This window comes from Pleurodeles waltl, chromosome 7 (genome assembly GCF_031143425.1).
Source record: "Pleurodeles waltl isolate 20211129_DDA chromosome 7, aPleWal1.hap1.20221129, whole genome shotgun sequence".
In the NCBI taxonomy this organism is placed as follows: Eukaryota; Metazoa; Chordata; class Amphibia; order Caudata; family Salamandridae; genus Pleurodeles; species Pleurodeles waltl.
The window spans coordinates 1,018,067,660-1,018,088,088 of NC_090446.1; the positions used below are offsets into that span (position 1 = coordinate 1,018,067,660).

The 20,429-nt window shown below is 44.7% G+C and overlaps 1 long non-coding RNA gene across 1 annotated transcript in view; it reads left to right on the forward strand.

Annotated features, from left to right (window-relative positions):
* The window catches only part of LOC138245859 (uncharacterized), a 62,465-nt gene extending 42,332 nt beyond the window's left edge, over positions 1-20,133 (forward strand). The window contains exons 2-3 of the long non-coding RNA XR_011194179.1: positions 7,115-7,385; positions 18,981-20,133. This is a non-coding gene — a long non-coding RNA (uncharacterized lncRNA). The remainder of the gene's footprint in view (positions 1-7,114; positions 7,386-18,980) is intronic.
* Positions 20,134-20,429: the final 296 nt, after the last annotated feature.

Genomic DNA, 20,429 nt, shown 5'->3' on the forward strand with positions numbered 1-20,429 from the left:
AACTGTTGTGCATTAAATCATCGCACAAGGACCTTACTTCATAGAATGTATATGGAGGCTTTCTCATAATGCCTCTCTAACTGTGCAAAATACCCAGGCTTTAACCGCTTAGGTGCGGGCATCGGCCACTGGCCGACGCCCACACACCCTCCCTGGTGCGGGTCACGACCAGTGGCCGACACCAGGAAGGGTATCAATAAATCCTCGGGTGCGTCTCCCCTTTCTTACGAGGCCTTCTCAAAGCACAGCTGCGATCGGGGGGCCAGGAAACACCACTAGACGCCAGGGATTTCACTTTGGGGGGGCGGCCCCCTCGGAAAACGGGCCGCCCCCCCGGGGGCATAATTAATAAAAAAAAAAAAGGTAGGTGCCCCCTGGGGGGGGGGGGGGGGGGGGATTGTTTTTTGAAAAAAAAAAAAAAAAGACAGGGGGTCGCCCGTGGGCAGGGTGACCCCCTGTGGGGGCAATTTTTTTTTTAGATGTTGTAGGGTTTCCCTGGGGGCCATTTTGGCCCCCAAGGAAACCATACAACAACTAAAAAAAATAGATCTATATATAGATCTATATTTATATATCTATGTAGATAGATATATCTATGTACATGGATATATCTATAGATATATCTATGTACATAGATATATATATATATATATATATATATATAGAGGTAGATCTATATATACCAAAGAGATTTATAAAGTGTGCTACTCACCTGTGAGGGTCTCAAGGCGCTTGGGGGGGGGCGGGGGGAGGGAAAGGGGCTGGGAGGTTCACTGTTCGAAAAGCCAGGTTTTGAGGCCCTTCCTGAAAAGAAGTAGGTTTTGGGTCTTGCGAAGGTGGGTTGTGAGGGCGTTCCAGGTTTTGGGTGCAAGATAGGAGAAGGATCTGCCCCCGGTGGTGGTGTGTTTGATGCGGGGGACAGAGGCGAGAGAGAGGTCAGCTGAGCGGACGTTTCGTGTGGGGGTGTGGAAGGTGACTCTCGTTGAGGTAGGCAGGGCCTGTGTTGTGGAGTGATTTGTGTGCGAGGATGAGGATCTTGAAGGTGATCCTTTTGTCAATGGGGAGCCAGTGGAGGGATTTGAGGTGTGGAGAGATGTGTTCGTGTCGGCGGAGGTCGAGGATGAGTCGTGCTGCTGAGTTCTAGATGCGTGTAGTTTGAGCTTGAGTTTTAGAGTGGTGCCGGCGTAGAGGGCGTTTCCGTAATCAAGCCTGCTGCTGATGTGTGCGTGAGTGACAGTTTTTCTGGTCTCTGTGGGGATCCATTTGAATGTTTTTCAGTATACGGAGTGTGTTGAAGCATGAGGAGGTGAGAGCGTTGATTTGTTGGGTCATCGAGAGGGAGGAGTCTAGGATGATGCTGAGGTTGCGTGCGTGGTTGGCGGGGGTGGGTGCAGGGCCTAGCGTGGTGGGCCACCATGAGGGGTCCCAGGTGTTTTTGTGTGGGCCAAAGAGGATTATTTCGGTTTTGCTTGAGTTGAGTTTCAGGTGATTGGCTGTCATATATATATCACTTTTGTCAATATGTGTGTGGTTTCCCTGGGGGGAAAAGGGTCCGACTTGTCTAGTGGCAGTTTTAGTGCCATAAAGAAGCGCAGAAGGTTTATATGCCTACTGCAAAGAGCAAATCTGTATTTTATGTAAATAGCTGAGTACATTAGCAAAGTCTATGGAGAGATGAAGGGCACTTTTGCTGGGTGGTAATGAGGGAATCCGAGGAGGAGGGAGTGGGAGCACCAATAATGATTGTTGGACTGGGCGCAGGAGGTGCTAAAGACAGTGACGAATGGTATGTGACAAGGTGTTTTTTGAGTGTCTTGAAAGTGCGTGCTGATTGAGGGAAGAAGCGCAGGTAAGGTGGCCTCTACTGTTGCACGTATCTCACACACCATCGATTTTGTGACTGTCTACGTAGGCTAGTGTTTTAGAGCAACAGTTTAGCCAATAGCAGAGATGGCATCTTGATGGATGACTGCTGCCTACACTCGGGTTATAGAGGACCGCTCTGACATAGGATCAGAGACTGAGACATCAGATACTGAGACAGCATCTGAGGGATAGGACAATGGCGCAGACTCTGGGAGTGATTTTTCAGTCAGAGGAGTCCCATTCGATAACTCCTCTTCCAGTACATTATGAGGGAGGTGATGAGGACAGTCCTGCTGTCCCTTCGCAAGCTGTTTGTGCAACTGGGTAATAGTGGGTTAGGCCAACCCAGAGAGCAGGTGAATGCGGCGGCAAGCAGAGAGAGAGTGCTCTCTTGGGAGCTCCCCAATTTAGTTCAGCCCCAAATTCCACCACCCAAATCATATTGTGGAGACATCAAAATTATCCATGGCAAAACAAACTGGTTTTGTAAGGCAGGCACCTGTGTTTTTGGTCCTGGATTCGGCGGCCATATAGAGAAACACACTAAACCCAAACATTTCTGGAAACTAGACATTCGGGGGAGTCCACAGAGGTGTGACTTGTGTGGCTTCCCCAAAGTTTTCTTACCCAGAATACCCTGCAAAGCTGAAATGTTGAAAAAAAACTCAATTTTTCTCGCATTTCTGTCACACAAACTACAGGAATATGCTGGGATCCACAATATTCCTACCACCCAGTGACTCCTCACCTGTCCTGATAAAAACACTACCCCACTTGAGTGCCTACACCTAGTGTCTGTGTCAGGAATGGATCACCCCAGGGTCAACAGCTGCCTCACGTAAGGACCAACATTGACCGTTGTGTGATCTATTCCTGTCGCAGGCACCAGGCCTAACCACACAAGTGAGGTATCATTTTTATCGGGAGGCTTGGGGGAACGCTGGGTGGAAGGAAATTTGTGGCTCCTCTCAGATTCCAGAACTTTCTGTCACCGAAATGTGAGGAAAACTTTTTTTTTAGCCACTTTTTGAGGTTTGCAAAGGATTCTGGGTAACAGAACCTGGTCCGAGCCCCGCAAGTCACCCCTCCTTGGATTCCCCTAGGTCTCTAGTTTTCAGAAATGCACAGGTTTGGTAGGTTTCCCTAGGTGCCGGCTGAGCTAGAGGCCAAAATCTACAGGTAGGCACTTTGCAAAAAACAGCTCTGTTTTCTGTGATGTGTCCACGTTGTGTTTTGGGGCATTTCCTGTCGCGGGCGCTAGGCCTACCCACACAAGTGAGGTATCATTTTTATCGGGAGACTTGGGGGGACGCTGGGTGGAAGGAAATTTGAGGCTCCTCTCCGATTCCAGAACTTTCTGTCACCGAAATGTGAGGAAAACTTGTTTTTTTAGCCAAATTTTGAGGTTTGCAAAGGATTCTGGGTAACAGAACCTGGTCCGAGCCCTGCAAGTCACCCCTCCTTGGATTCCCCTAGGTCTCTAGTTTTCAGAAATGCACAGGTTTGGTAGGTTTCCCTAGGTGCCGGCTGAGCTAGAGGCCAAAATCTACAGGTAGGCACTTTGCAAAAAACAGCTCTGTTTTCTGTGATGTGTCCACGTTGTGTTTTGGGGCATTTCCTGTCGCGGGCGCTAGGCCTACCCACACAAGTGAGGTATCATTTTTATCGGGAGACTTGGGGGGACGCTGGGTGGAAGGAAATTTGAGGCTCCTCTCCGATTCCAGAACTTTCTGTCACCGAAATGTGAGGAAAACTTGTTTTTTTAGCCACTTTTTGAGGTTTGCAAAGGATTCTGGGTAACAGAACCTGGTCAGAGCCCCGCGAGTCACCCCATCTTGGATTCCCCTAGGTCTCTAGTTTTCAAAAATGTACAGGTTTGGTAGGTTTCCCTAGGTGCCGGCTGAGCTAGAGGCCAAAATCTACAGGTAGGCACTTTGCAAAAAACAGCTCTGTTTTCTGTGATTTGTCCACGTTGTGTTTTGGGGCATTTCCTGTCGCGGGCGCTAGGCCTACCCACACAAGTGAGGTATCATTTTTATCGGGAGACTTGGGGGGACGCTGGGTGGAAGGAAATTTGAGGCTCCTCTCCGATTCCAGAACTTTCTGTCACCGAAATGTGAGGAAAACTTGTTTTTTTAGCCACTTTTTGAGGTTTGCAAAGGATTCTGGGTAACAGAACCTGGTCAGAGCCCCGCGAGTCACCCCATCTTGGATTCCCCTAGGTCTCTAGTTTTCAAAAATGTACAGGTTTGGTAGGTTTCCCTAGGTGCCGGCTGAGCTAGAGGCCAAAATCTACAGGTAGGCACTTTGCAAAAAACAGCTCTGTTTTCTGTGATGTGTCCACGTTGTGTTTTGGGGCATTTCCTGTCGCGGGCGCTAGGCCTACCCACACAAGTGAGGTATCATTTTTATCGGGAGACTTGGGGGGACGCTGGGTGGAAGGAAATTTGAGGCTCCTCTCAGATTCCAGAACTTTCTGTCACCGAAATGTGAGGAAAACTTGTTTTTTTAGCCACTTTTTGAGGTTTGCAAAGGATTCTGGGTAACAGAACCTGGTCAGAGCCCCGCGAGTCACCCCATCTTGGATTCCCCTAGGTCTCTAGTTTTCAAAAATGTACAGGTTTGGTAGGTTTCCCTATGTGCCGGCTGAGCTAGAGGCCATAATCTACAGGTAGGCACTTTGCAAAAAAACAGCTCTGTATTTTGTGAAAAAATGGGATGTGTCCACGTTGTGTTTTGGGGCATTTCCTGTCGCGGGCGCTAGGCCTACCCACACAAGTGAGGTATCATTTTTATCGGGAGACTTGGGGGAACATAGAATAGCAAAACAAGTGTTATTGCCCCTTATCTTTCTCTACATTTTTTCCTTCCAAATATAAGAGAGTGTGTAAAAAAGACGTCTATTTGAGAAATGCCCTGCAATTCACATGCTAGTATGGGCACCTCGGAATTCAAAGATGTGCAAATAACCACTGCTCCTCAAAACCTTATCTTGATCCCATTTTGGAAATGCAAAGGTTTTCTTGATACCTCTTTTTCACTCCTCATATTTCAGCAAATGAATTGCTGTATACCCAGTATAGAATGAAAACCAACTGCAGGGTGCACCTCATTTATTGGCTCTGGGTACCTAGGGTTCTTGATGAACCTATAAGCCCTTTATATCCCCGCAACCAGAAGAGTCCAGCAGACAAAACGGTATATTGCTTTCAGAAATCTGACATCGCAGGAAAAAGTTACAGAGTAAAACATAAAGAAAAATGGCTGTTGTTTTCAGCTCAATTTCAATATTCTTTTATTTCAGCTGTTATTTTCTGTAGGAAAACCTTGTAGGATCTACACAAATGACCCCTTGCTGAATTCAGAATTTTGTCTAGTTTTCAGAAATGTTTAGCTTTCCGGGATCCAGCATTGGTTTCACACCCATTCCTGTCACTAACTGGAAGGAGGTTGAAAGCACCAAAAATAGTAAAAATGGGGTTTGTCCCAGTAAAATGCCAAATTTGTGTTGGAAAATGTGGTTTTCTGATTCAAGTCTGCCCGTTCCTGAAAGGTGGGAAGATAGTGATTTCAGCACCAGAAACCCTTTGTTGATGGCATTTTCAGGGAAAAAACCACAAGCCTTCTTCGGCGGCCCTTTTTTCCCATTTTTTTGGAAAAAACTAATTTTTCACTGTATTTTGGCTATTTTCTTGGTCTCTTCCAGGGTAAACCACAAACTCTGGGTACCATTAGAATCCCTAGGATGTTGGAAAAAAAGGACGCAAATTTGGCGTGGTTAGCTTATGTGGACAAAAAGTTATGAAGCCCTAAGCGCGAACTACCCGAAATAGCAAAAAAAGGGCTCAGCACTGGGGGGGAAAAGGCCCAGCAGCTAAGGGGTTAAAGGATCAAATGAAGAAGAAAACCTGACCGCCGAGTTCCATTATACCTACTTTGTAAAATTAGGGTGGTGACACTGATGAGGACAATGCTAAACTGATGTACTTATGACGTTATTTACTTTGCTGTACAACTTTTAACACCACATGATTTTTTCTGCATTAAATGTTTCTCTTTTTATTGAACATGCCTCAGATGTTTATGTTTTGATTTCTTTAACTGTATTGTAGTTAAACAGTTTTGTTTGATGGAACACTTCAGCAGTTTCTCTTTGGATAGCCTTGCTGTTCAGAAAAGCTCTCATAAGCAGATCAATATTCCTTTAAGTCAAAATCTGTGTGTCTTTGTTTGTCTTTCTGATTGATAACTGTGGAAGATAGGCCAGAACTCATAGCAGTACTCTGACTTATCTCTACCAACACCTTGCAGTCTATTTCACAATAATGTTTATGCTCAAGGTTTATAGGCAGAGTAAGAAACAAAATAAAATATTCACTATCCTCTCATAGTTTTTCATCAAACCCTAAAAAGAGGAATGCTGCTTCAAGAAACAATTTTGCAAAATGTGTCCTTCCCCCAGGGGTACAATAAAAACTCCACCTCCACACGACAGTCCACTGAAAGCGTTGCTGACTGCCTTTTAGACATTGGCTCCTTTATTTTATTTTCTGACTAAAAAGTACTACTCTGATTGATTGAGATTATTGGAGTAGGTATAGAGCACGGGGCATGCCTTATGCAATGTTCTGTTAAACTTAATTGACTAATTAAGAAAGATTTAAAGATCATGATGAATAACATTTTTAAAATTCAACGAAATTCTACTACAACGCCTGCTACTGATTCCCGAGAGAAATAAATGTATGTATTGATGTTAAAAAATTGCAGCTTTCCTTTCCAGCTCATATAAAAGATCTCCTACTGGTTGTCTAAGAGGAGCAGAGTATTGTATACATTCTAGGATTCTCTGCGCTCCTAGTTTTGATTGACATAAAGGACCAGTTGAGGAATGCATTTCTTGCATTCACAGGCATATTTAGGTTCTAGGTTGATTACCTAGTACAACACCATGCCACCAGTGTTTCAGTGTGGGATTATGTGTGTGCACTATGTTGCAACCTACTTGGTTTTTATGTACCTGTATCCTGGAGAGCTAGAGATGCAATAGAATTCCGGATTCCGGGTTCTTAGTGCCAGGAGAAGCTATTGTGAAATTAATATTGCTACCTTTGCACATACTGGGTCTGTTTTCTCCCTTCATCTGGCTGATGATGATTGATGAATAAGGAGAAGGTAGCACAGTTGCTTCTTTGCAGTGGAAGGTGTGTTCCCTGATCAATCAGAAGGACAAAATTTGTATCTGCAGGTGGTGAGCCATTTCTGATGATGTACACTGAAATGCATAAGTGAGGACTGCAACCATGTGCAACTGGTGCCTCAGGCTGCCACATCACACCTGTATCGAAACCGTAAGCATACATATTCCATCAATGTGCAGGCCAGAGTGGACCATGTGGGGATGTTCATCAATGTGCTGGCAAAGTACCCTGATAGTGCTCATAATGCATACATCTTCAGACATTCCATCATCAACGAACGCTTCCAGAGTGAGAGATATGGGAATGGCATACTAGTTGGTAAGTACATGAATCATCTCATTACAGTTGATCTTGTTGCTCAAAATAGCCATATTTGGTTTTGGTGAATGAGACAGTGTTTATGTAGTTGGTGTGTACTGCATACTTGCAAACTAACACATGGGACATGTTTTATATAACCATACAAGTCACACATGTCAAGACCGGTAAAAGCACTGTGGGCCTCATGTATAAGAAGTCTGTACTGATGGGGTGCCCATTTCCATCATGCAAATGAGGCTACGCAAAGTCACCCTGTGTGCCTGTGCATGGCATCATAGATACAAACAAAGGCAAGGCACTGAAAAGTGCTGCATTGCCTTACTCTGCTTCAAGGATGTGTCACATGGGCCTTACTTTGAGTTTGCCCATGCAAAACCTGATGCACTAGATACACTCCCAGATGTACAAGGACATGGTGAACTTCACATTTTCCACATATACATGCCTCCCCAGGAGAGGTGTAACAAGGACAACATAACTTCATTATCATTGTTAGTTGCTCCTTCTATATATGCTGCATTCTGCAGCACACATACAAAGCGTCAAAAGCCTACCTTGTTTGTCTATATGCTGGAAGGTTTTCCATATGGCACAAAACAAGTGAGTCCACAATGCAGTCACACCTGAAGCATGGTGCAAGGGGGCATGCGTTGTCGCTATTCACCAGTTGGTGATATTGTGCATGCAGAAGAAATACAAATCTGCCTTAATTTATTAATATTTGTCAGGGAGACCAGATCCTCGGGGTCTGCGCACGTTCCAAACATGTCCACCACTAGACAGCTCCAAAGCTCCGATAGAAATACGACGGAGCCTGAGAGAGTTCAAGTGGCGGAAAAGGGGATTAGGTAGGGAACAGCTGGGAAGGAGACCTGTAGGAAGCAAGAGGTTAAACAACACAATATCAAGATATAATCACATTGACTTTCAATAGACTATGGTTCTCAGAGTTCTTATACTGTAATCATGAATAACCTAAGAAATGACTATAACTAGACCTCGAGAAGTTAAGGTACCTGGAAAAATCAAGAATGGGTTAATACAATGTTTCATATGAGCTTTTCATGAAATATCACATACTGTCTAGAAAACAAGAACCTTCTTGAATAATGTTTCAGAATAAACATTGCATTTTTACATGAGGACAAAGGCTATCTGAACATTCCCTGAAAACAACAGGAACTGTACTAGGGACTTAATATGCACAAAGAATGTCGCATTTTGAATTAAACATCTTCATAGAAAATCCAAAGGCTTGGGATAAATGTGTGCACCTCAACAAACACAACACACCAAAGTTTTCAATGCCATGAAATGATTGCGCACACTGTTGAACTAAGAGCCAAGAGCTTTATACCAGGGTTGAATCGCGCACACTATTGCTGATTCAAACAAGAATAGGGAAATTCCAGGAAATGATTGCGCACACTGTTGCCAATCTGAATGCCAAGATTTACATGAGAGAAATGAATCGCGCAGTCTGCCGATTCGAACAAGAATTTGCAAATGCCATGAAATGATCGCGCATACTCTGCCGATATGAACGTGAAGGTTTACATGCTAGGAATGAATTGCGCACACTTTCGATTTGAACAAGAATATGCAAATGCCATGAAATGATCGCGCACACTGTTGCCGATCTGAACGTCAAGGTTTACATGCTGGGAATGAATCGCACACACTGCCGATTCGAACAAGAATATGCAAATGCCATGAAATGATTGCGCACACTGTTGCCGACCTGAACGTCAAGGTTTACATGCTGGGAATGAATCGCGCACACTGCCGATTCAAACAAAAATATGCAAATGCCATGAAATGATCGCGCACACTGTTGCCGATCTGAACGTTAAGGTTTACATGCAGGGAATAAATCACGCACACTGCTGAATCGAACAAGAATCTGCAAATGCCATGAAATGATCGCGGACACTGTTCAACTAAGAGCCAAGAGCTTTATGCCAGGGTTGAATCGCGCACACTGTTGCTGATTCAAACAAGAATATGTAAATGCCATGAAATGATCGCGCACACTGTTGCCGATCTGAATGCCAAGATTTACATGAGGGAAATGAATCGCGCACTCTGCCGATTCGAACAAGAATATGCAAATGCCATGAAATGATCGCGCATACTGTGCCGATATGAACGTCAAGGCTTACATGCTAGGAATGAATCGCGCACACTGCTTATTCGAATAAGAATATGCAAATGGCATGAAATGATTGCGCCCACTGTTGCCGATCTGAACATCAAGGTTTACATGCTGGGAATGAATCGCGCACACTGCTGATTCGAACAAGAATATGCAAATGCCATGAAATGATCACGCACACTGTTGCCGATCTGAACATCAAGGTTTACATGCTGGGAATGAATCGCGCACACTGCTGATTCGAACCAGACTATGCAAATGCCATGAAACGATCGCGCACACTGTTGCCGATCTGAACGTCAAGGTTTACATGCTGGGAATGAATCGCACACACTGCCGATTCGAACAAGAATATGCAAATGCCATGAAATGATTGCGCACACTGTGGCCGACCTGAACGTCAAGGTTTACATGCTGGGAATGAATCGCACACACTGTTGATTCGAACAAAAATATGCAAATGCCATGAAATGATCGCACACACTGTTGCCGATCTGAAAATTAAGGTTTACATGCAGGGAATGAATCACGCACACTGCTGATTCGAACAAGAATCTGCAAATGCCATGAAATGATCGCGGACACTGTTGAACTAAGAGCCAAGAGCTTTATGCCAGGGTTGAATCGCGCACACTGTTGCTGATTCAAACAAGAATATGTAAATGCCATGAAATGATCGCGCACACTGTTGCCGATCTGAATGCCAAGATTTACATGAGGGAAATGAATCGCGCACTCTGCCGATTCGAACAAGAATATGCAAATGCCATGAAATGATCGCGCATACTGTGCCGATCTGAACATCAAGGTTTACATGCTGGTAATGAATCGCGCACACTGCCGATTCGAACAAGAATATGCAAATGCCATGAAATGATCACGCACACTGTTGCCGATCTGAACATCAAGGTTTACATGCTGGGAATGAATCGCGCACACTGCCGATTCGAACCAGACTATGCAAATGCCATGAAACGATCGCGCACACTGTTGCCGATCTGAACGTCAAGGTTTACATGCTGGGAATGAATCGTGCACACTGCTGATTCGGACAAGAATCTGCAAATGCCATGAAAAGATCGCTCACACTGGAAGTTTCACAACTAGGCCCAAAACTCAAAAGTCTTTGAGAATGGGGTCGGGGGTCCAGCCCGACCTCCGCCATACCGCCCTGCTCAAGGATCACCAATATAATGAGGGCAGGCCTGGAACATCAAGGTAGGCCTCAGGAACAGGAGCACTGGAAGTTGCTGTTGCTCTGCACCGGGACCTCTGAATAGTGAGCACGTGGAGCTGGGCTAGCTCCCTTATATAGAGTCTGGCCCAGCCCACAAACCACACCCAGTCATGCTGCAGGGAAATCTTCTAGAAGGTCCTAGAAAGGGACCACACCCTGACACACTCAGTAAGCCTGCAGCAATACCTCGCAAATTAACAGTTATTGCAAACATCATTAATAGTGTTTTTCAAGGTTAAAATCTGCAATGCAAAAGGTTAACATACTGCATATAAACACAATGCATGAATTATGCTCTTGCATAAAGACTGGGTTTTTGCATTTTTGTCACCCGTAGAGCGTGCACTGTCCTGATGTTGACAGTACTCCCCTCTCCCAAACACGCTCTAGGGCCTGGTTTGCCTGGGTTAAGACGATGAAAACATCTCATTAGTCGTGGAGCATGAATGTCAAATGTGGAGACCCATGAGTTGCTTTCAGGACCGTAATCTTTCCATGAGATCAGATACCACAGGTTACGACCTCTAAGTTTGGAATCCAACACCTGTTTCACTTCATATTCCAATTCCCCCTGTACTAGAACTGGAGCTGGTTGAGAGCATACCTTCTGGACTGCTTTTTTCAGGAGGGAAGTATGGAACACCGGATGAATACGTAGTGACCGGGGCAACTGCAATTGGATTAATTTGCTGGAGGACAGTGTTAGGACCTATGAATTTGGGATTAAACATGTGTTTTTTTCTTGAAGTCAATATGTCTTGTAGAAAGCCACACTTTATCACCTGGTTGATATTGAGGTCCTTCACAATGTTTCTTGTCGTAGTGCTTTTTGTATTTTTGTTTAGCTTTTTCTAGATGCTGTTGAATCAGTTTCTGGGTTTGGTGGAGTTGTTGAATGTTTTCCGACACAGCTGGTGTAAGAGAACTTTCTTGAGGAATCGTGATGGGCAAGGTATCAGGATGGTAGCCAAACAAGCCAAAAAAGGGTGTGACACCAGTGGAGGTGTGAAACGAGTTATTGTAGGCTAGTTCAGCTAACCAGACCATTGATGTCCAGGAATGAAGTGCTTTCTCAGCGTAGGCACGCAGGTATTGTTTCAATGTCTGATTCAGTCTCTCAGTTTGGCCATCTGTTTGAGGATGATGGCTAGTAGATAGTGTAGATGTAGCTTGAAGCATTTTGCACCACGTTTTCCACATTGCGATCCTCCATCAGAGAGAATCTTTCTCAGCAGCCTGTGATAGCGGACCACTCTATTCAGTAGGATGGGTACCAGCTCACTGTAGGTGGGCAATTTATTACAGGCAATGAAATGTCCATAGTTCGTGAGACTATCTACCACCACAAGGATTACTGAGTGCTGTTGAAAAACTGGTAGACCTGTAATGAAGTCTAACGAGATGTGTTCCCAAGGTCGAAGTGGAGTTGGGAGCGGATGCAACAATCCTTTTGGTTTTGAATGACTTGTCTTGGTGCGCGCACAGACTTCGCTGTTAGTGACCACTGTTTTAATGTCTTTTGTCAGAGTAGGCCACCAAAAATAGCGTTGGATTAATTCAAGAGTTTTAGGAGTGCCTGGGTGACCTGCCGTAGGTATGACATGCAAACAATGAAATACTAACTTGCGAAGCTTGGTAGTGGGCATGAACAAATGTGCGTCATGGAAAGGTAGTCCTTGCTTGATTGATCTTTTGGGAGCTGCTTGAGCCCATGCCTGCCTATTCTCAATGGTGAAGGAATTACGGATGTTTTCAAAGAAGACTTCAGTCCTTATGATGCAGAGGACCTTGTCTGGGGCAATGATAGCTCTGGAAGGCTGGATTTTAGGTAACGTGGTAGACTCTTGGCGGGACAAGGCATCTGCTTTGCGGTTATCCTTACCAGGACGAAAAGTTACCACAAAATCAAACTCTGCAAAAAACAGCATCCAGCGTAATTGCCAAGGGGTTAAAAGTCTAGCTGAACTCATGAACTGGAGATTGCGATGATCAGTTAATACTGTGATAGTGTACTTGGCACCTAACAAATGATGTCTCCACTCTTTAAAGGCATCACGGATCGCCAGAAGCTCTTTCACAGCAATGACATAGTTCTGTTCGGCTTGGCTCAGTTTTCAAGACATGTAAGCTACAGGATGAAGTTGGCCAGTGTCTTTACTTCGTTGTGACAAGACTGCACCAATTGCCACATCTGAGGCATCTGCTTCAACTATGAATGGACGATCCACATCAGGGTGAGTCAAGACTGGGGCAGTGGAAAAAGCTTCTTTCAAAGTTGAAAAGGCTCTGTCAGCTTCTGGAGACGGCACAAATATTTCTTTCTTTCTCAATAACTTGGTGATTGGCGCCACTGTCTGAGAGAAATGGTTTATAAACCTGCGATAAAAGTTTGCAAACCCCAGGAAGCACTGTACATCTCGAACAGTTTTTGGAGTGGGCCAATCGGATACTGATTCTACTTCTTTTTCTGCCATGACCATACCTTGAGGGGTAAGGATAACCCCTAAAACCTCAACTGTGATAACATGAAATTCACACTTGGTTAGTTTGCAATATAAATGATGCTTTCAGAGAGCAGTGAGAATCTTCTTGACATGTTGTACATGTTCGTCTTCATTGTCAGAGTAGATTAAAATATAATCGATATAGACTATGGCAAATATGTCTAGATACTCTCTAAGGATGTCATTCAGGAAAAATTAAAATGCTGCTGGAGCATTGCACAGTCCAAAGGGCATGACGGCGTATTCAAAGAGACCATATCTTGTCTTGAACGCAGTTTTCCATTCATCACCTTCTCTCATTCTGACTAAATGATAAGCACCTCGTAGATCGAGCTTAGTGTACATTTTTTCTTTTTTCACTTGATCCAACAAGACAGGACTCAGAGGCAAGGGGTATTTGTTCTTGACTGTGATCTTGTTCAAACCCCTATAGTCAATATAGGTTCAAAGGTCCCCATTAGCCTTGGGGACAGAAAACAAAGGAGAGGCGGCAGGAGACTTGGAAGGGCGGATGAAGCCATTCTCTAAGAATTGATCTAGGTACTTTCGTAAGTGTTGATTTTCATGTTCTGACATGTGCTGATAGCAAGGGAGTATCGCACCTGGAGTTAGATCAATTTGGCAGTCATACGGTCTATGAGGAGGCAAGGTTTCTGCTTCTCTTTCATCAAACACATCTTCATAGGATGAATACTGCCTGGGCAACTTTACTTCTTTCTCCGCTGCAGTGGCTATGTGAGAGTTGCAATTTCTGGTGACTCGAGACGTCTGGAGACATTTCTCATTACATAAGGCAGAAGAGAACACGACTTTCCGTTCTGCCCAGTTAATCTCAGGATTGTGATGAGTTAACCATGGTAAGCCAAGGATAAATCCATACTGAGGAGCATGGATAACGTCAAAGATTAGCTTCTTTTCATGCTTGGTTCTTTGATCTCCCCCATCACAAATCACCGACAAGGGGACAGTCTTAAGAGTTACTGGGCCTCCAGTCAAGAGTTTTCCGTCTGCTGCTTGTATTATCTCTGGAGTCTTTTTCTTGGTGCATGGGATCCCCCATGCGCGAACCAAATGGTCATCAACAAAGTTCCTGGTAGCCCCAGAATCTACAAGGGCGTTCTTGAAATAATTATTTTTCTTTACTTGAACGTTAATGCCCAGCTTGAGATTCCTAGACTGTGAAGGGTCCACGGTGACACCCAAGAGCAACCCTTCTTTACATCTTGGGTGATCTAGTTTTCCAGCTCGACTTGTACATTGGCTGCAATTTTCTGGACAGGACCTCGTTTGCTCTTAGGGTTGATTGGACATTCTTTGGCGAAGTGACCCATGCGCCCGCAGTAAAGACATTGTCCGTTCTTTCTACGTAGGTCCTTTTTGTCTTTGGTCAGAGGTCTCCTGATAGTTCCAATTTCCCTGGGTTCCGGAGTTATCTCTTTCTGAGTTCTTGATTCTCTATGATCGTGAACATGCCAGGAATATTTCTCAGTCTTTTTTCGTGTTCCCCTTTGTTCTGCAAGACGACGATTTAGTCTCAAAACAAGGTTTATTAGATCTTGACAATCTGTAGTCTGCGATCTATCTGGGTAACAATGTCCTTTAACTCATCCTTGAGTCCTTTGTAAAACAAGGCTGCTTGCTTTTCTTCAGGCCATGATGTCTCTGCTACCAGCTGATTAAAACTCGCTAAGTAGGAAACTAGATCTTGGTTACCTTGTCGCAAGTCTAATAGTTCACGATCTGCCGACAATGTCACTGTTCTTCGATCAAACACTCGTTCAAACTCACAGACAAAATGTCTCCATTTGTAAAGCAGGGGACTGTCTTTCTGCACAAGAGGAATTGCCTAGGTGGCTGCATCCCCCGTCAGGTAACATAACAAGAAGACCACCCTGGATTGGGCATTAGGGAAAGTGCTTGGTCGGCAGGTAAAATGTAATTCCACTTGAACCTAGAAAGATTGCGCTTTCAGGGGATCGCCTGAAAAAAGTTCTGGAGGAGGAAGGGGGATAGCTGAGGGAACATTGACGGAAATGTTCGTAGGAGGATTACCTCCCGAAGCTTGAGAAGGAGGACCAGGCCAAGACACACCCAAAGGACTTTGGGGGTGATTCTAAGCTTACCGCCGCCCGCCAAGCGGGAACCGCCAGAAGACCGTACCGCGGTCAAAAGACCGCGGCGGTCATTCTGGGTTTCGCACTGGGCTGGCGGGCGACCGCCGAAAGTCCGCCCGCCAGCCCAGCGGGAAACACCCTTCCCACGAGGACGCCGGCTCAGAATTCCACTTGAACCTAGAAAGATTGCGCTTTCAGGGGATCGCCTGAAAAAAGTTCTGGAGGAGGAAGGGGGATAGCTGAGGGAACATTGACGGAAATGTTCGTAGGAGGATTACCTCCCGAAGCTTGAGAAGGAGGACCAGGCCAAGACACACCCAAAGGACTTTGGGGGTGATTCTAAGGAACCGCCAGAAGACTGTACCGCGGTCAAAAGACCGCAGCGGTCATTCTGGGTTTCGCACTGGGCTGGCGGGCGACCGCCGAAAGTCCGCCCGCCAGCCCAGCGGGAAACACCCTTCCCATGAGGACGCCGGCTCAGAATGGAGCCGGCGGAGTGGGAAGGTGCGACGGGTGCAGTTGCACCCGTCGCGAATTTCAGTGTCTGCAAAGTAGACACTGAAATTCTTCGTGGGGCCCTCTTACGGGGGCCCCTGCAGTGCCCATGCCATTGGCATGGGCACTGCAGGGGCCCCCAGGGGCCCGCGGCACCCCCTACCGCCATCCTGTTCCTGGCGGGAGACCCGCCAGGAACAGGATGGCGGTAGGGGGTGTCAGAATCCCCATGGCGGCGGGACCGACTTTCCGTTTCTGCCCGCGGCTGAACCGCCGCGGTCAGAATGCCCAGCGGTGCACCGCCAGCCTGTTGGCGGTGCTACCGCCGACCTCCGCCATGGCGGTAATTACCGCCAGGGTCAGAATGACCCCCTTTGTTCCTTCTTTTCTACCCTTTCCTGCAACTGACTCACTCTCTCAGCTAAACTGGCTGCTATATCCTTTGATGACACTACCTCTGCTTGGAGCTGCGGGATAACTTTGACTAGCTTGTCCAATGTGGCCATGCTGAGAACACACGCAAACCAGGAGGATATTAAATTCATGGGCTCACTATTCTGTCAGGGAGACCAGATCCTCGGGGTCTGTGCACGGTCCCAACATGACCATCACTAGACAGCTCCAAAGCTCCGATAGAAATAACACAGAGCCTGAGAGAGTCCAAGTGGGGGAAAAGTGGATTAGGTAGGGAACAGCTGGGAAGGAGACCTGTAGGAAGCAAGAGGTTAAACAACACAATAGCAAGATATAATCACATTGACTTTCAATAGACTATGGTTCTAAGAGTTCTTATACTGTAATCATGAATAACCTAAGAAATGACTATAACTAGACTTCGAGAAGTCTAGGTACCTGGAAAAATCAAGAATGGGATAATACAATGTTTCATATGAGCTTTTCATGAAATACCACATACTGTCTAGAAAACAAGAACCTTCTTGAATAATGTTTCAGAATAAACATTGCATTTTTACATGAGGACAAAGGCTATCTGAACATTCCCTGAAAACAACAGGAACTGTACTAGGGACTTAATATGCACAAAGAATGTCGCACTTTGAATTAAACATCTTCATAGAAAATCCAAAGGCTCTGGATAAATGTGTGCACCTCAACAAACACAACACACCAAAGTTTTTAATGCCATGAAATGATCATGCACACTGTTGAACTAAGAGCCAAGAGCTTTATGCCAGGGTTGAACTGCGCAAACTGTTGCGGATTCAAATAAGAATATGTAAATGCCATGAAATGATCACACACATTGTTGCCGATCTGAATGCCAAGATTTACATGAGAGAAATGAATTGCGCACTCTGCCGATTCGAACAAGAATATGCAAGTGCCATGAAATGATCACGCAACTGTGCCGATCTGAACATCAAGGTTTATATGCTAGGAATGAATCGCGTACACTGCCAATTTGAACAAGAATATGCAAATGCCATGAAATGAATGCGCACACTGTTGCCGATCTGAACGTCAAGGTTTACATGCTGTGAATGAATCGCGCACACTGCTGATTCGAACAAGACTATGCAAATGCCATGAAATGAACACGCACACTGTTGCCGATCTGAACGTCAAGGTTTACACGCTGGGAATGAATCGCGCACACTGCTGATTCGAATAAGAATATGCAAATGCCATGAAATTATCGCGCACACTGCAGCAATACCTTGCAAATGAACAGTTATTGCAAACATCATTAATAGTGTTTTTCAAGGTTAAAATCTGCAATGCAAAAGGTTAACATACTGCATAAAAACACAATGCATGAATTATGCTCTTGCATAAAGCCTGGGTTTTTGCATTTTTGTTGCCTGTAGAGCGCGCACTGTCCTGATGTTGACAATATTAGACATTCACGCTCTTTTTATTTAATATAGGGCTGTGTAGCTGAGTGACTCCCTGTGCTGCCCTGTGGCAACAACCTGGTAATGCGGCCATGTGTGTTTTCCAAAATTGTGGAAAGTTCCTCGGCAATGCAATAACATGTAAAATGCTGTGTTATAATCCTGGGTTGAAGGAAGGGCCTCCATTTTTTATATCTGTGTGTCAATAGGTAACTCCCATGGCCATAAAGCATGTCAGTTATTCAATACCTGTAAAATATAAATAGGATACAAAATTGGACCATATCCAGCCCATGTACACCCGGGAAATGACCTAACTCATCATATTAACAAACCTGCCATCCTGCGTCTGTTACTTTTTGTAATAAAAAAACCTCATCAAACAGTCACCCACGGCTTCACAATGTGCAGCAAGGTAGGCCATCATTGACTAAGTTTAGCTCATTGACCAGGCAGCCTCGCATTCACCATTCCCATAATTTGTCGGTCTTGATGCTATGCTGCCCATTGTCTGCAAGTGCTGGTGGCGAGCCCACGACAAGGCAATAACGTAAAAAAAAAAATCCAACACTGTTCTCAATAAGTGAAGCAGGGTAGTCATGAGAGTTTGACGGATGCACTGTACAGTGCAAAACTCCTAAAAGTCTCTCACCCTTTGTACTGTCAACACAGTGGACACAGTACACTGCTGTTTGTAGACTATCATGTACTACAATTACATGCACTTATACACTCTCAATGGCTGTAGCTAATGAATAACAGTGACTATTACTGTCACATCCAAATATGTGTGAATGAATAGGACAACATCATTTGCACTTGCAAAATTTGGAACAAGGTCAGAAATGCCAACAATAATCCCCCCAAAACTCATCATTTAGAAGTGTGATGCAAAAGAGACACTAATGATCAGTAATTATGATATGTGTGCCATACTATGTGTACACAACAGCATTGTTCCTAAGCATACTCTCTACTGACATGGACATAGCTAGAGGTGCCAAGGCTATGCAATTCCATGGGCCAACATTTGCAAAGCCTTGGTACTTTGGCCTTTGTAAGTTTGGAGATGAGATATATTAGGTAGATGGATGCTCAGTTTAACCTTACAGGATAATACGGGGTGTTGGTAATGCCACATGTGATGTTTAAAACTGAAAACAAATATCATGAGGATTGAACCAGTTCATAGTTTTCCCTTTGTCTGACAGTTTTCATTCTGCTTAAACAGATAATATGTCCCTGGAGCAGACGAGGGCCCACTACATCCAGCCAGAATAGGACTGCCACATCTAGCTAGCTGCCAAAGCATACAAGGCAATGGGAAAGCAGTTTTTGGAGGAGTCGGCATCTGGGAAATGGAACATCACACCCCAGGGACCATTCAAACCGGACAAGCCTAGCAAACTCCAGTATGTCGCAGCAGACCAGGGTGGTTCTGCAGAACCTATTGCCAGTACCTCCATGAGCCAGCCCAAAGGGCCAGCTTTGCCCCAGGCTCAGACCACAGGATAGATTAGCTACTTTGAGGATCTTATGTTAAAGGACATTTCTGACCTCAAATTCCAAGCGGCTGAGCTGGAATACAAGATGGACCTAGTCTCCCGGTTCCTACAGGATCTGCAGCAGGTTGTAAATCGATCCCCCCCCCACCACCACCACCCCTCCAATGAGCCACAGAGACCCTTTCTGCCCTTCCCAAATATATAGTTGTTTTTTAAAAACTGTTTTTATAGCTTAGTTTAGGGATAGTTAGTGTAGCTATAGTGTAGGTATAGTAGTTTTAAGATTTTAGATGAGGTGGATAAAAGATTTGCAGCTAGGAGTGTTTAGGGGGTTTTGTGGGTGGGGGATTATATGTGTTTCATACAAAACACAAAAACTACAAAATGTTAAAAAATACAAACAAATATATGTTTGTTTAGGATTGTATGTGTATGTAGTTTTTGTATAGGTATAGTGAATGCTGTTTCTGTATGTAATTGTGTGTTAAGAGGGGGTGGGGTTGATGTTTAACCTATTGTGGTATATGGATAGGGTACGCTAAAAAAAGCTAAGGTAGTTTTAGAAGTTTTTAGGATGCAATAGTATAGTTTAGATAGCATAGTTTAGATCATATCAGGTTTGGTTTATGTATTTTAAGGTAGTGTAGATTAGGTAGTTTTATGTAGGCTCAGTTTTATATTTACATTAAATATGTTTGAATTCTACATAAGAGTCTACCTCATGTTTACTGTGTATGTGGTAGCATATGTACCTACTTAATGTTAACTACATGCATTTGTCTTTGCTAGCATTGGTTTTAGATATGTATGACTCGGTGAAAGGCCTATGGAGAGGAATCTGTCAAGTTGGGCACGGAATGACATTAGGATTGGCAAACATAGTTCTGCTCTGTAAGTGGCACTCCTAATTTGAAAGGGGAGATAGGCCAAAAACAGTTTTCCACATTTTGTTGCTCTGTGTGTATGTGTGTGATGCCACATGCACTGGAGGTGTGGTGATGTAAAACCATTGTCACTAATCCTGGAACTCCATGGCCACATATTGATTAACAGGCCCTTACACACTGATCCTTCCATCATTTGCTTGTCATAGCAGTGCGGTTTGTTGGCTAGTGTCCATGGGTAGATTCCCCACCAGTGCTGTGAACTAATTCACCCTCAACATTGATTGCATG